Below are 16,448 nucleotides of genomic sequence, written 5' to 3' on the forward strand. Positions count from 1 at the left end.
ATTTATTTCCTCTTGTAAAATAAAATTGTTTAATCTGAGTGGCCGAACCATTGGCCAGGTGGACTGTCTTATTGCAATGGGTAACCCAAGAGAGATTATAACTAAATGTGATGCCAAGATACTTAAAACTTCTAACTTCAATTTCTGTATTTCCCATGAACCACCTCTGCAAGCGCCATTTTTTGGCAAATACTACCTTTGATTTAGAAAAATTAATAAGGAGTGAGTTGCGTTGACAGTAATTATAGAATGCATCCAAATATCTTTGCAAACCCACTCTCGAATAAGAAAGGATTGCAGTATCATCAGCGTAAAGTAATAATGGAGCGGGAAGACCACCGAGGTTAGGAGGGTGACCATTGATGGGGCTAAGGGAATATGCTAAATCATTCAAAAAGAGGTTAAAAAGATGAGGGGCAAGAATGCAGCCCTGCTTAGCCCCCTTCTGAGTGGATATTCTCTCCATTAAATGACACTTAGACAAATATTTTACTTGACAGGACGTAGCCGTATGAAGTTTCTCTAACGGAAACAACTGTCTTGGGTCAATTCCTCAATTCATCAGTTCGGCCCACAATAGATCCCTCGGAATGAAATCAAATGCACTTTTGAGGTCAATAAATGCTACAAAGAGCTTCTTCCTTCCTAAATCCAAGCTTAGGCAAATTGGGATTGCAACTGATGACTTATATTTATCGGATGAAATCTATGTATTTAGAACTATTAAACAGAGATCCTTGGATCTAGAATACCATAAATTTAGACCTGCTACAACCCCGTGTTTGTTCGCCTGCTGTGTTAGGTATAGAAAACCATCTGGGTAAGATGGCACATTATTTGCACGATCTTGAGGTTCCATTTCAGTGCAGGGCCTTCTCTTTGGCTAGAGTAAACTCTTTTCCTTCCGAGGTACTTTTCAGAAGGTACAAACGTGTCCCCAATCATGAGAGGCTCTGTTCTTGCAGTAGTCCTGATACAATTCGCCATATAACCTTGGACTGCCATTTATTTGAGTCCCTTCGTTAGGATTTACTTTTAAAACCTTTACAGGGCAAATATCCGCCAAATGCTATAAGCACTGTATTATCCTGCCAATATCTACTAAGAGACATTATACCTGAAATTATCAGAATTGTTGCTAAATTCTTGGATGAAATTCTTAAAAGTAAATGTAAACAAATCTCTCACTGAGTATGGCTTTCCCTTTGGTCAATTGTTCTTTTAATGCCAATAAAGGTGTATACACACAGACAGTATTTATATAGTATTTATTTAAAAATTTAAGCCACCCAGTAGCTGAACCTGTTTTTAGTGGTCTACAATAAAATCCACTTTAAAAAAATACCATCTAAGTATCAAATCACATACAAAATAAAACTCCATACAAACTGGGCAACAGCAGGGCAGTCATTCAAAAGCTAAGAATTAAAATACAATTCAAAAGCCAATTCAAAATCCTTGGAATTTTTTTCCTGGACTGGTGCTGACTTGATGCTAGTAGGGTCACCAGTCCAGCCTCTCTAGGGAGGGAATTCCATAAAAGAGGTGCCACTACAGAAAAAGCTATCCTGGCCATTACCTGGTTAATTGCTATCTTTTTTTAAGAGTAAAAGCCATCCTCCGACTGACAAGCTTTCGTCTATTTACACTATGGAATGGAAAAGGCCATTTACCCGTGCGCTGGAGAACACGAGCGACTGTCTTCGAAATGGCGTTATGAAGCAGAGGTGACGGAGCGAAAATTTGCCCGATCGGAGCGCTTCCCCCGCGCCCCCATTCCTCATCGTGCTTGTTCGCCGCTTCCATTCCAACAACTCGCGCGCAGCTGCGCCTGCGAAGGGAGGTCTCCGGCCCTGGCTCTCCTCCTCCCGGGCGTTCCCAGCACGCAAGCCCGCCCTCCCCTCGTCCCTTCTCGGCCTGCTTCTGCTTTCTCCCTCCCCCGTCTCACGGTTCCGTCTCGAGCGTCAAGAGCCCCCAAGAGCCGGGGAGCTCCAGGGGGCAGCGTACAGGCAAGCGATGCCGCCGTGACCGCTGGATGGAGCGCGGAGCCCTGAGGCTGGTAAGGCCGGCTCCGTTTCGCGCCGCGGGGTTTGCGTAATTGCGCGCGGTTACCTCTCGCCGCCCGGGTAGCTGGGAAACGTTAGCCCAGGGCGAGGTGCGAAGCGACCCCTACAGGGGGGTCGGGGGTATCGTGGGAGGGAAAAGCGACGAGGGAGCCCCCGGCTGGAAGAAAGGCGGGAGAGAGATCCGGGCGGAAAGTGGGGAACTGCCCGTGCCCGCTCCTGAGCGTCCGGGTGTGTGAGCCGTTTGGGGAGATGCTCTGCGTAGCCGGGAATTCCGGAGGCAGGGCAGCTGCCCGTTGCTGCGGGGGGTGAGGGCGGGGGGCAGAAGGGTCGGCGAGGGGGGAGAGGTAGTGTGAATGCAAAGTGGCTGTGGGAGAGGGGAGGGAAGCTAGAGAGATGCACCCCAAGAAGGCTATATCCATCAGCCTTCCCCAGCACTGTGGCATACTGGCTGGGTAGGATGGAGTGTGTAGTCCAATACATCTGAAGAGCAGCAGGTAGGTAAAAAAATTGGTGTAAATAGTTGGGCGGGGGTGTGTGAAGGTTTTGGAAACGTCAGCAAAGTGGGGTGCATTTCCAAAGACGGGGGAATTAACGAAAGCGGGAGGAAAGCGAGCGCGCCAGGGGAGTAACGGGAGGGCAGACCAGCAGCGGGAGGTGGTGTTCGGGCAACCGGCCTGGTAGACTTTGGGGTGACGCGCAATGAGAAATAGGCGGGCCGTTCTCTTGAGCAGGGAGAGCGGCTGGGTCAGATTCAAGGTGCGCGGAGGAAGCGACTCCCGTGGACGGCGGGTGGTTGGGACCGGAGCTAGGGAGCCGCGGTTGCGTACCCGGCGCGGATTTATCAGGTGGGTGTGAAGGCGGTGTTCGCGTGTGGATGGGAGGGGGGGAGGAGGGGGGCTGGCGACGGGGGGAGGGACCCAGATGGAGGAGAGGAAAATCGGAGGCGGCTCACCTCTGCCCCCTCTGGGGCCGCCCCTTAGAGATGCTAATGTCGTTCCAGTTCTCTCCCCCCCGCCCAAGACCCCGGCCCCGAGACGGAGGGCTACAACAAAAGCCTCGTCTTTGGGGCCCTGGCAGGATTGCTGAAGGCGGAGGCGGCGGAGGCGGCGGCAACAGCGACAAGGGTGGCGTGTAGTTCCCGAGGCAGGTGAGATTTCGGGGTGGGGGGAGGACTCGGATCTCCCGCAAGGCAGAGGTGTCTGGGCGCCGCTTGAGAGGATCCGGCGCTTCGTTTCCGCGGCAGTTAGAAAACTCCCGCTGAAAGGGAGCCTCCGTCTCACAAGCATCATCCCTGGAGGCTTTCCGCAGATCCCTGGCCCTGTTCCCACTTTTAAGGTGCTGCATCTCCCTTTCGCCAGCACTCATCCTCCCTTCTGTCGCGAGCGCACCTGCCTCCTGAAAAAACTGAAGGTGAACACCCCCCCACTTCGTTTTCCCTTTGACTTGGACAATGGAGAAAGGGAGAACTAGTCAGTTTCATTGTTTCTTGTCAATTGCGCGCCGCAGTGATCTTCTCCTGAGGTTATAAAGAAGTCTTGTTATTGGGAGTGGAGATACTAGGAAGGGGAATTGTTGTTCGGCAAAAGCTTTGGGTTTTTTTAAATTTGCTTTTCCTTAGAAAAGTTTAATGCCTCTTTGTGTTTCTGCCTCCGTGGGAAAGACATGCAACATAAAATGCAAGACTAGCTCCTAGAGGGCTTTAGAACAACACAAAGCTAAGACGCAGCCATTCTCAACTGATCAGTTGCTTTCAAAGCTTGCTCTTTAAGTAAGTTCAGAGGAAGCATTTGTGCCTGGGCAGGTTCGACGGAGAAGACAGATCTCCCAAGCTTTAGAAGCAGATAGTAAGCTTTATTGCTCTCTTCAAGGAAAAAGAGGAGGAGGGTCAGATCAGCTATGAAAGAATAGAACTCCTATTTTCATGGCTTAATATTCTTCCCCCCAATCCCCAATATTCTGGTTCCTTTCATTTTTTTCACACTTGGAGTTTTTAAAAAAAGGCAGGAGCAGCACCTTTCTCAAAACAGCCAAAGAGAGGAAAAAAGTTGGTCAGGTAGTATGTTTCAACAAGACATTGACTCATGGTTAACCTAATCGTAGGTTACTCAGCTAACCTACTTTTTGGGTTTCTGACATACATTAAACAAAAAACTAACCTAATGGGCTGAGTTCACACAAGATATTGGGCTAAAATATGACTGGCTAGCTTGGGTTTCAAGTGATTGAGTTCTTCCAATATACTAGACTGGATAAAAATGATCATTTGGGATCCAGCTATTGTTTTAGTATTTTGTGTAAAGGGTACCCTTAGATTAAGTCGAGGTTTGTCAGAGCAGAGCAGAGCATAGCATGGCACATACACAGCAGAAATACTCATTCAGGTTTAATACAGTATGTGCATGACATGAGCACATCCTTTGTGTGAATGTGCCTTATTGACTACACCAGCTTGCTCTTTGGCATCCTTTTAAATTTAAGTAGCCTTTGCCAAATCCTGCTAAGAAAAATATTGCAATTAAAACAAATGTATCCAAGTTCTCAGATTCTCAGTGTTTGGGGGCAAACTCTGATAGGCTGAAGAACAAAAGATTATTCAGAAATACAGTGTGGAAACCCTGATAATTGTGTAATTGTTATTCCTGGACACAAATGGAGTTTGTGGGACAGAGAGGGTCCCCATTGCATCTCTCTCTTCCTCCTCCCCCCCCCCCCCCCCGCACCTTCTGGAAGTAGAGGTTTTTTGTTTTTGAGATTTTGTCTCATGCCAGTTCGGTGAGTGAATTGCTCCATAATGCCCTTTTCTAATTTTCATTCACACTTTACAGAATAAAAACTGGTGGGTGTGTTGTTTCCCCCTTCTCCTTATTAGTGGAAAGGTTTATTATAGAAAGACCCCATTAGAATGCAGACACTTAAATAGTGTTCCTGTCTGTTTCAGGGCTATTATCATAAATTTCTAGGGCTTTTGAGGCAACTTCATCTTTGGCTGAGCTTTCCAGAAACTCAGCCTGCTTCATCAACCCCCTTTCCTTGCAAATGCAAAAAGGGGTTTAAAATTATTGGAAGTATTGCCTGCCCTGAATAACGGGGGCCGGGCGGGGGGGGACATGGGGATGGCAGTGATAAATGCTCACCCCTTGTCTAAATGCCTGGCATTGGGTGATGCAAATGATTGCTCTGCTCAGTGGATAAGGACAGTTATCAGCTGTAAGCCTGACTTTCTTGGTGACCCTTGAAATGGCTTGTAACGTGATTGAGTGCCACTGTGGGTGCTGCATGCTCCTTTATGTCCTGGGCTGCCACTGGGGACTCTTCTTCCCATGTTGCTCTGCTAAAGCCTCTTCAGGCAATTTGTGTTCAATTTATGAGACAAGAGACATCTTAAACTAGCTAAGTTGACACATTGTAGAAATGGTTAGGAAACAAAATTAGGTTTGTCATGTCTGAATTTTTTTCCTATGCTCATTTTTTTACTATTATTATTCTCCACTTGGTGCAGAAGAAACTTTTCTTTACGATACTCAACTGATTCATGCACCATGCTAAAGTAAGCTCATGGTTTACTGAATAAGCAACAGTATGTCCTTAGTGAGAAGCATAAGCCCAGCCATTCTTCTGTAAGAGATTGTAATTTGTGGCATAAAAAACTCCACATTTGCTCAACGTATCAAAGCACAAACTTGTACATTGCTTAGAGCAGCACTGAAATGTTAGTAATAAAATCAAATCTAAAACTAGCCAACCACATTGTAGCTCAGGATTAGTAGAGTTAGCTCTGGGTATGAATATTGTGCGCAGCCAGATCATCAGTACAGGTGAGAACTGCTTAGTTCAAAACTGAACAAGTTCTACCATGCATTTTCATTTCTTTTTTTCTGATATTGGAAGACCATTTCCCTTCTGCCTGACCTGCCTTTTATTTGTTTGTTTACTTTCTATCCCACTTTTATTATTTTTATAAATAACTCAAGGTGGTGAACATACCTAATACTACTTCCTCCTCCTATTTTCCCCTTTTCCTATGAAAGGGCCACCTTCTTGCATTCTGAGATATTCCAAGTCTCCTACAGCTACTGTTCACTTCCACTGAAATAGAACAGAAGGTTTCCAGCACACCCAAACACAAAATAATATGGGACTGATTCAAACAGCAACTTGAAATTGCTGATTTCTGTGACAGGTAGAGATTAGTAGGATCAAGTTACATTTAGAGGCAGAGGAATCAGAGGCAGTAATGGGGGGAAAGTCACTATGTTGGTAAAGAAAGGAGATGGGGGCTATTTGTATTTATTCTGGTTTCCCTGAGATCATCCTGCTTTGAGTCCTGTATTAAAAGGTATAGAGTGCTGCATTCATAAACCAGATTGCTTAGCCATGGTTTACTAAATAAACTGGTAGCTTGATAATCTCAGCATGTGAAGCCAAAACCAAACAAGCTGCACACCATTTATAATGTATCACTCACAAAGAGTACAGCTGAAAATTAACAGTTTCCCATCACTTTCAGACAAGGAACACCCCGAAATAGGCATAACATAGTTAAGCAACTTTTTTTTTTTAATCTGTTCATGTCCGATTCTCAGAGACTGCCTGGACAAGTCCCTGCAGTTTTCTTGGCAAGGTTTTTCAGAAGTGGTTTGCCATGGCCTCCTCCTTCCCAGGGCTGAGAGAGAGAGAGAGAGACTGGTCCCAGGTCACCAGCTGGCTTTGTGCCCAAGGTGAGACTAGAACTCACGGTCTCCCAGTTTCTAGCCTGATGCCTTAACCAATAACTACTATATCCCCACTAAAAAAAACGGAACCCCTCAATTTCTGCTACATGCATGATATTGTCTGTACCTGTTGTGGCCCATAAACCCTCAATGATGGTTCTTAGTCACCAGAACATGCCCTCTCTGGCTTCGCATTTTATGTAAATCCAGTTAAGTAAACTGTAGCGTAGCATACTGCATGAACTCATCCTACAGCTGGGTTCACACAATACAATATGCCCCGATCCAGGGTATCAAATGTAAATAACAATTCTCATGCAACATGCTATATACCAGACCAGCCATATTTTGGCTCACTTCAGTGTATGGACCCAGTTGGAATCTGACTTTCTAATCAAGAAGATAAAGCCTAGTTTCCCATGGTGAATATAAATGTCTTCCTGGTAACCACCCTGGAATGGTCTTTGTTCTCTCTGTAGTTCAGGCTGTCAGGACTGTGCAATACTTCAGATTCAAAGAGCCAAAAGTGCTTTGAAAGGTGCAGGGATGCTAATGTAAATCTGTCTGCAACTCCTTAAAACAAATACATCTTTTTCTGAGATTACGAAGACACATTTGCTGTAAGGAGTTGCAGACAGGTGCCATGATTGTACAACCTGGGGTTCCAAAGCATCTTTTTGCCTTTGAACCTGAAGTGCTATACAGCCTGTCTGGCTGTCTGGTACAAATTACTAATATGCAGACATATGACTCGGAAGGTTGATAGAAATGTGTATGGCTCACTGTAGCCAGCTGTTCCTTATTCAGTGCCTTCCAGATGCATGGCTAGAGCAACTAGATGGGAGTTAGAATTGAAGCCATTGGGGTTGGGGGACCCACTGGGGAAGGCTGTCTGCACCAGAAGCATTCTTGCGGATCTGTCCTCTTCTGCTTTCACAGCCCACTGTCTCAACTGCTGAAAACAGCTCTTACTTGACTTTCCCCAGCAGAAGTCTGGATGTGATGGTTGGGAATTGCCTGACTTCTTGACAATTAAACACATCTGCAGCCAGCAATGTAATTAAGAGCAGTGGGAAACAACAGAGTGACTTTCCTGTCTTGAAAGAACTAACTAGGGTTTGGATTTGTTTTGGAGACCAGCGTTATCATGGGCACTCCATAGAAATAGGTTTCATTTAAAAAGTGTTTGAGTTTTGGTAGAGTAAAGCCACTTTAGAAAATGTGGAAGGACATTCACAGGAGAGCTGGTTTAGCACACAGTGATTCTATGGGTGAGGTATCTGGGGTATACTTTTTTTTCCAAGTTCTAAGGGGGGACAGGGAGCAGGAGGCCAATCCTTCCCATCTTTAAAGAGCCCAGATCCCCTTTTTTCTGGTGCCTTGGGAAGGGCCTCGAGGGTTGGAATGGGAGGAATCGACTTCCAACAGCTTCCTATTCTAATCCTCCCTCCAAGATGACAAAGCAGCTAAAATGGAAAATTCAGTTTGCCTTAGTATGGGGGGATGTTAAAAGGGAATATGAAAAATCTTGCTGCTGAAATGTCTTTATTGTAACACTGAATTTATGTGCAGTCCCGGGTTCTGAAGGCCTAGAAATGGGGTGTTGCTGGGTGGACTTCATGCAAACTACTGTCACTTGCTTTAACCAAATCTGAAGTGAAGAGTTAAAAAGCCTTGGGAAATCAGCTTAATGCCTTCCAGTTTGCACATGCACACTCCTGATTGAGTGAATATGTACAAAGCCCCAGTTTATTGTTCCCCACATAGGTGGCCTTTTAATTGAAGCTATGGGCTTACAATATAGTGGTAACCTAAGATGGCTGCCATGTTGGATTGTTGTGAATCAGATGCTGCAACGAACAACAATCCTCAGATATAGCGACCAGCATATAATGATCCAGGATGGTGACAATTGTCATAAAAAGTCCACCTTGTTAAAAAGCTCCATGGAATGGGTTTGTCTGTTTGTGTAACATAGGTCCATATGTGTACTGGCTAATCGGAGTTGGGAGGCTATAATAAATTTAAATGAACAGAATAATTGAGGTTGGGAGTTGAGTGTTCTGCAAACTGAGCCAATATCCCACACATCTGGAAGGTACCAAAATTTTAAAAAAAACTGTTTTGAAGGATGAAAGTAGCACCTTGAACAGAGCTTGGCAGCATATCAGAAGCTGGTGCAAAATCCATTGGGAGAATTTGCTTGTGTCTTCCCACATCTGCCAGGGAAATATATGCAACCTTTTGATGCCAGGAGCTTTCTGGGAGGGTGAAGACTATAGGACTAGAATGATATTGCAAAGCGATAGGATGATGGATGGGCCCTGGTCTTTCGGGGTAGGATTTTAAGGGAAGGCTTGAGGAAGATTCTTAGTTTTAATCCTAAAATAGGCTTAATTAGTGCTTACACTGTTGTTTCCTACCTCAAAATGGCAGGAAGCTGCTGATTGTCACTAATCATAAATGGAGAAAGATATAGGAAAAAGGCCTTGGGTTGCTCACTTACTTAGATACTGAGGTGCTGCTTAGTATGTGATTTGTTTCCAAATAACTATGCCCAGAATCAGGTGAAAATGTATTTTTTTCCCTTTTAAGTAGTTTCTTGTTTGGGGATGTTTTGATTCAGATAGATAGATAGACAGACAGACAGACAGACCGACCGACCCCCATCATTTCTGCTCAGTTCTGTTGCTGGACAAGCTGTTTTCCACTGGGCTGTTCCAAATGTTGAAAAGGCTTTCATGTTCCTTTGAATGGAAGCAGGATTCTCTGCATCTCTTCTTCCTGTTTGTAGGCTTGTAAGTAAAGTGTTGATTTAAAATAAGCTAATTCTATTATTGTTAGCAGTTTCTGGGACTACCTTATTAAGTCAATCACCTACTTCTTTGTGAGCTTTAGTTGAAACTTGAGGTTTGCAGTGGATTTGATCTGCTTCACTCTCTAATAAGCATTTCTCACAGTCCTGACAGTTGATATTTTCTTTTCTTTTCCCTTGTCTTCCTGAGTTAAGACTGGAAACAAATCTTACATATCCGGATCAGCCTTAGGATCCAGCGTCCTTCAGATGAGTTGGTCAACATCTCCATCATTACCAAGCCCTTTTTAGTGATGGAAATGTAGATCCACCTGATCAGAAGCACACTGAGTTGGGGAAGGCTGATCTGGGTATATAATTTTTGTCTTCAGTCTTCTTAAAATAGCAGAGGAGTGATTTAATGGCTAAATATGACTCCAGTCTTATATGTATTTGGCTGAATGGATGAGCTCGGCTAATGAATAAATGCCCAGTTGTGCATATACTCACACTTTAAACTAGTGTATATACAAAGTGCTTTCACCTTAGCTGTTCTGTCTGAGCCCAGTGCTATCATCTGGGACTAGCAGCAGCCTCCAGTAGCTGTGACAGTGAATGCTTTCTTTTTTTCCCATCCCTCTGCTACTTAGAATCATTTTAAAGTTGGGACCTTGCAAATGCCAGGAATCGTTTCACTACTGGCTCTTCCTGTATGTAAGCTTGATGTAGTGCATGCTGTTTTTTATGCTCTGCAAGATTTCCTAGCAATCTAGCAGGCAGAGAAGCAGGTCAAGAGATTTACTCTCTTTGCAAATGTTGCAAGTTCCAACTCTGTGCTACTGTGAGTGATTTGATACTGGTTGGCCAGTGCCACTCCTGCTATATTTTGTGGAATGACCTTTTAGATTGGGAGGACTTTCTTTATTCCTTTGTGAAGCAGTATATCACTTCTTATTTTTCTCTCTTCTGGAAACCTGATGATTTGATTTGATTTCATTAAATTTAAATGTATTTCAGTGTGTAAATGTATATCAATATTTAATTGAATGCCCTGTGTCTTTACTTCTTTTCTCCTTCTGTCATATTAGAAAGATTATAATTTCATGGGGACTGTTGAAAGGACTTTGGAAGCAGCATCCAAGTCTTCCAAAGACCAGGTGTACTCCCGAGGCCTTGGGTTTATAAGCTGATTTAAGGGTAAGAAGAGTTCTCAAGACAGCTGATACAAGGAAGCTTGCTCAGCAAGCTTATCTAGCGAAGCACTCTGTTCCAAGTTCTCATATACTTGAAATGCTTGTAGGCTGTTTTGTTTTGTTTGAATTTTGAGCTTGGCCATCCAAGTTATGCAAGGATAGATGACTGAATGGGGGCTGGCAGGCTTTACTTAGGTGACAGTGGTGGGGAAGCGGTTCTGGTGACCCAAACCACTGGGAAGGTCTCTTGAGCAAGTCTTGTTCAAAGAAGAAGAGCTAGGCAAGAGCCCTTGCCTTTATTCCAGATCAGCCTTTCTCAACCTTTTGACCCTGGAGGAACCCTTGAAATATTTTTCAGGCCTTGGGGAACCCCTGCACATTCAGGCTCAAGTATAGACCAGAAGTTACAAAATTATGATATTCGTTTCATGGGTAGGCCTGTATATATGCACTAACAGTGTTCTTAAATTAAAAATGAAGGATGACACTTACCTCTTTAATGAGAAGTTGCCCGAATTTGAAATAGTTTTTAAAATAAATCATGATCTGTCAGGGAACTCTCAGTGACCTCTCGCGGAACCCTAGGGTGCCATGGAACCCTGGTTGAGAAACCCTGCTCTGGATGGTCTCCACAGCAGTCCCCTGGACCAGCTTTGTCTGGTGTCTGATCATGCTGCATCCATTTATACATTCCTGGATAGATTGTTATTGAGGGCTGACCCTGTCCAGACATTACATCCATGTTCTCAGCTGCTGGGCCATCTGGAGGAAAGATAAAACTCTGCCTATTAATTCTGAGAAACAATTCTGGGAGGTGGAATGGAACAACCTTCCCTTCGGCCATTTCCTCATGTAATGGAATTATTTTTAAAAGTCTGCAGCTTACACTTGAAATACCTGGGAGAGTATTATAGTAACCTCTCCTGATGTTGGGGATCCTGCTTACTGCATGTACCTTCCCAAACCTAGGTTGGCAATGTTGAGTTGCAAGAAACTGTTAAGACTATAAGGTGTGTAACAAACACTCCTGTACCATAGAGAGGAGGGAGCAGCTCTTCATCTATAAGTGTTTCTCAAACTTGGCAACTTTAACATATGTGGCTGGCTGGGGAATTCTGGGAATTGAAGTCCACACATCTTAAAGTTGCCAAGTTTGAGAAACACTGATCTATAATCTGAACTGTTTTTCTTCTTTTTAGGAGCATTGTTTTCTAGACGGATTCTTAAACTTTCTGGGCTGGTAAACTTACTGTCAATTCTGAGCACCTGTTGTGAGTGTCCTCATAGGGGCCAGGGCTGGTCACAAACCAACATCCATATATCAGAAGGCATATTGGTGAAGTTCTACCCCCTTAGATCTCTTTCTATCCAGTTTCCCTTTTCTTTTTCCTGGGCACATGGGCACACTTTCAAGCAAGGGACTGAGTTGTAGCCATATCCACCCCCCCCACCCCGGAATATCTTTGGGTTTCTTTTAGGGCCCAGGAAGTTTCTTGTGGATAAGACAGGAATGTGGCACTTTGCATCACAATATGCCAGCTTCCCATTTATTACTTTTATGTTAAAAATATATAGAATGCCTTCAAAAAGTTCTGTGAGATTAGGAACCTGCTGGTGCTAAAGGAGGTGTGCAGCCTGCTGTAAGGTTCAGGCTTATAGTGCTAAAGAATGGGATAAAGAATTAGGAATAGAGCTTGAATTCAAGTTTTGACCCTGTGATGCTACGGCTGCAGGCATAAACAACTTGTTGTATAAAATAGAAGTAAGAGTCCACTTCATATAAGCTGTGAATCTCTTTGCTGAAAGTTAAGTTTTATAGGGGAAGTCCAGGTGTTGGTATAAAATAATGAATGCCTAGTTTATTGTGTGTGGCAGGGGGCACTTATGCTATGTTCTGCAACTAGAACACTGAATAAATTGGCAATTCCCTGGACAACCTCTCCAAGGAAGAGTAAGCAGTTGCTAGGAGACAGACCAATCTTTGCAGGTCACCAGGACACTTGCATGGGCTTTAGGCTGTTGTTCAGTGTACGTTTTAAACTTGAGGCAGGCCTTCCAACTATCAGTATTTAGACTGCTTTCCTAATCTGAGAGTTTGATCTTCCCTCAGTCATTCAGAAGTTTCCTTAATTCCCCTTAAAACAGTTTTCATTTTTTCCCTTGTTGCTTATTTATTGGGTATAAATGCCCATTCTTCAATGACCTCAGGTGGCCTTGTATAAGATTATTATTCCACTCCTCAGTTTTATTTTATTTTTTAAAAAAAGTCTCTAGCAGGGTTTTGTGGGGCCTGTATCTGCTCTGGTGGGTTCTGAAGTCCCTGATTCTGATGTAACATATACAGCTATTTGTCTGTATATGCTCTAGAAGAAATCCCATGGGAAGTGCTGTTGGAATAGTTTATCAGAAATCTGGGTGATGGATGTGCGTTACAAGGGCAGGATGTAAATCTTTGTATAAAGCAAGGATATCTCTTATTGTTTGGAAAAGGAACACATCTGATCCAGCCTGAATCAGTCCCTTCCTTCCGTCAGTCAACTTGTATGCTGTGCCAATCATCAAGGTAACTCTAAGTGTTTCTCAACCTTGTCAACTTTAAAATGTGTGGACTTCAACTCCTAGAATTCCCCAGCCAGCATTCTATGGCTGGCTGGGGAATTCTGGGAGTTGAAGTCCACACATCTTAAAGTTGACAAGGTTGAGAAACACTGCTCTAAGTGGTTCTTGCTTATAGGATTATCCTTAAAAGGGTTAAATATGAGTAACCTTTCTGATTATAATTTCCCCATGACTAACGTGCTCATGAAACTGCATAACCTGGGTTTGCCTGTTGCACTAAACCATGATTTACTTATTAACCTGCAGCTATAAAGACCTGATACAAACACCTGTGAATTTTCTTGTACACAGTTGCATCTATTTCCCAAACCATTTACTTTGACTCAGGTCTATCAGTTCCTGTAGATTTGTTTTTCTTCTTGCTGCCTTTGACAAAGCATTACTTCAAGCACCTAGGGAATCCATGAGATGCAGGGGAATGGTTCTCCCCTACTTGCCTCAGCTAATGATCCTTAGAGAAACTAAAGACATCACTTGCTAGATGAATGGCTGGAGCTACTGCCTAAGGAAAGAGATGGTGTACACTGAGAAGTTCCCAAGTGGGCCATGTGTGGGCTTGAAGAAACTAATAGGAGCATGTCTACACTACTCTAATAATGGGAATCCAAAGAGCATGTTATTACCTTATGGCCTTGTACACGTGTGGAATATTCATGTATAGCAAAGAAGCATGTATGTAACCTCTCCCTGTGCACTGGTCCTTGGTTTATTGAGGGGCTCTGGGAGATGAACTACCAGAAGAGGCACTTGGGGCACCACTGGAGGAAGACTTGAAGTGAGTCTAACCAGATATGGATAAAAGCCCATATTAGGGATTATCTTATGGCAATAAGGGCAGCAAAATGTCAATATTTCTCCACCATTATTGCATCCACTGATAGCTGTCCAGCAGCTCTGTTTAGGGTGTTGTTGTTTATTCGTTTAGTCGCTTCCAACTCTTTGTGACTTCATGGACCAGCCCACACCAGAGCTTCCTGTCAACACCCCCAGCTCCCCCAGGGACGAGTCCGTCACCTCTAGAATATCATCCATCCACCTTGCCCTTGGTCGGCCCCTCTTCCTTTTGCCCTCCACTCTCCCTAGCATCAGCATCTTCTCCAGGGTGTCCTGTCTTCTCATTATGTGGCCAAAGTATTTCAGTTTTGCCTTTAATATCATTCCCTCAAGTGAGCAGTCTGGCTTGATTTCCTGGAGGATGGACTGGTTTGATCTTCTTGCAGTCCAAGGCACTCTCAGAATTTTCCTCCAACACCACAGTTCAAAAGCATCGATCTTCCTTCTCTCAGCCTTCCTTATGGTCCAGCTCTCACAGCCATATGTTACTACGGGGAACACCATTGCTTTAACTATGCGGACCTTTGTTGTCAGTGTGATGTCTCTGCTCTTAACTATTTTATCGAGATTTGTCATTGCTCTTCTCCCAAGGATTAAGCATCTTATGATTTCCTGACTGCAGTCAGCATCTGCAGTAATCTTCGCACCTAGAAATACAAAGTCTTTCACTGCCTCTACGTTTTCTCCCTCCATTTGCCAGTTATCAATCAACTGTTTAGGGTAACCAGTCCCTATTGAATGGGGAGGGCCCCTTTGAACATCTATTGAGCCTCTGTGAGGATTATTCAGGCTATCTGATGAATAAAATTGGTCAGACTTGCTCCGACTTGGACTCTGACTGGGCAGAGCAGGCTGAGGTGTCTGGGGGTATGATCTGGGATGAGTTTGAGCTGGTGACTCCCAAGAAAGTGAATAGAGTTCTCTGTGCTGTCAGCTCAGCCACCTGTTTACTGGATCTGGACCCTTCCTGGATCGTAAAAACAGCCAGGGAGATGACCCGTGGTTGGGTCAAGGCTGTGGTGTTGGCCTCTCTGAAGGAGAGGGTGATACCTCCTGCCTTGAAGGAGGTGGTGGTGCACCTGCACCTCAAGGGGCTGTCCTTGGACCCAACAGTTTTCGACAACTACCAACCAGTCTCCAAACTTACCTTTTTGGGGAAAGTTGTTGAGAAGGTGATCAGGCTGCAGCCGATGGGAACCCTGGAGAAAACTGATTATCTAGACCCGTTTCAGTCAGGTTTTGGCCAGGATTTAGTACTGAGACAGACTTGGTCTTTGTCGTACTTGTTGATGACCTGTGACAGAGCCAGGATGATTATCTATTGAAACCACTGGGTGAGATCATCTGCCAATTTGGGGTTCAGTATGCTGATGATACCCAATTATATATTTTGACCCCGTGCCAGCCAAGTGAGGCTGTCAAGGTTCTGTCCCAGTGCCTGGAGGCTGTGTGGGTTTGGATGGGGAAGAATCGTCTCTGACTCAATCCTACCAAGACCAAGGGGCTGGGGGTGTTTGGCAACCCAGATCAGGGGATATTCCATCTTTGACCTTGGATAGGGTAACACTTCTCCCCTTAAGGCTGGTGGCAATCTGGGTTCTTCCTGGACTCACAGCTCTTGCTTAAAGAGCATGTGTCAGCTGTGGCCAGGAAGGCCTTTGCACAAATCCACCTAGTGCACCAGTTGCTCTCTTTCCTAGATCAGGGAGCTCTTCAGACAGTCACTCATGACCTAGTCACTTTGCAACTTGACTACTGCAACACCCTCTGTGAGGCTGCCCTTGAAGGCCACCCAGAAATTTCAGCTGGTCCAGAATGTGGCAGCACAAGCAGTAATGGGCATGCCCATGTAACACCTCTGCTTTGCGAGCAGTACTGGTTGCCAGTCTGCTTTCAGGTGCAATTCAAGTGCTGGTCGTTACCTATAAAGTACTACATGGCATAAGGCCTGGTTATTTCAGGGATTGCCTGTGCCCTGACAGGCAGGAACCACGCCGAGATGAGGAATAGGTCTCTAGCGTTTTATTACTGCTACAGTAGACAGAAAATCCTAACAAACTGAAGAAGCGTGAGAAAACCCATACAGATAAACCCCAAAAGTCAAGGCGGGTCTGTTCTGTGTCTCTTTGAATGACAGCTCAAATTCTTGCTACTACGCATGCGTTTTCCCCCCTGGATAGGGGCCCCCTCCTGCTCACCATCAGTGCTCCTGACAGCCTGTCTCCGATAA

The 16,448-nt window shown here is 44.6% G+C and overlaps 1 protein-coding gene across 2 annotated transcripts in view; it reads left to right on the forward strand.

Annotated features, from left to right (window-relative positions):
* The first annotated feature begins 1,932 nt into the window (after positions 1 to 1,932).
* The window catches only part of NIN (ninein), a 114,954-nt gene continuing 100,438 nt past the window's right edge, over positions 1,933 to 16,448 (forward strand). Inside the window, exon 1 of one of the 2 annotated variants that reach the window (XM_063290563.1) lies at positions 1,933 to 2,059. The gene's annotated coding sequence lies outside the window, so the exon portion shown is untranslated. The remainder of the gene's footprint in view (positions 2,060 to 16,448) is intronic. The other variant, XM_063290564.1, reaches the window with a different exon arrangement.

This window comes from Candoia aspera, chromosome 1, assembly GCF_035149785.1.
Source record: "Candoia aspera isolate rCanAsp1 chromosome 1, rCanAsp1.hap2, whole genome shotgun sequence".
Taxonomy (NCBI): domain Eukaryota; kingdom Metazoa; phylum Chordata; class Lepidosauria; order Squamata; family Boidae; genus Candoia; species Candoia aspera.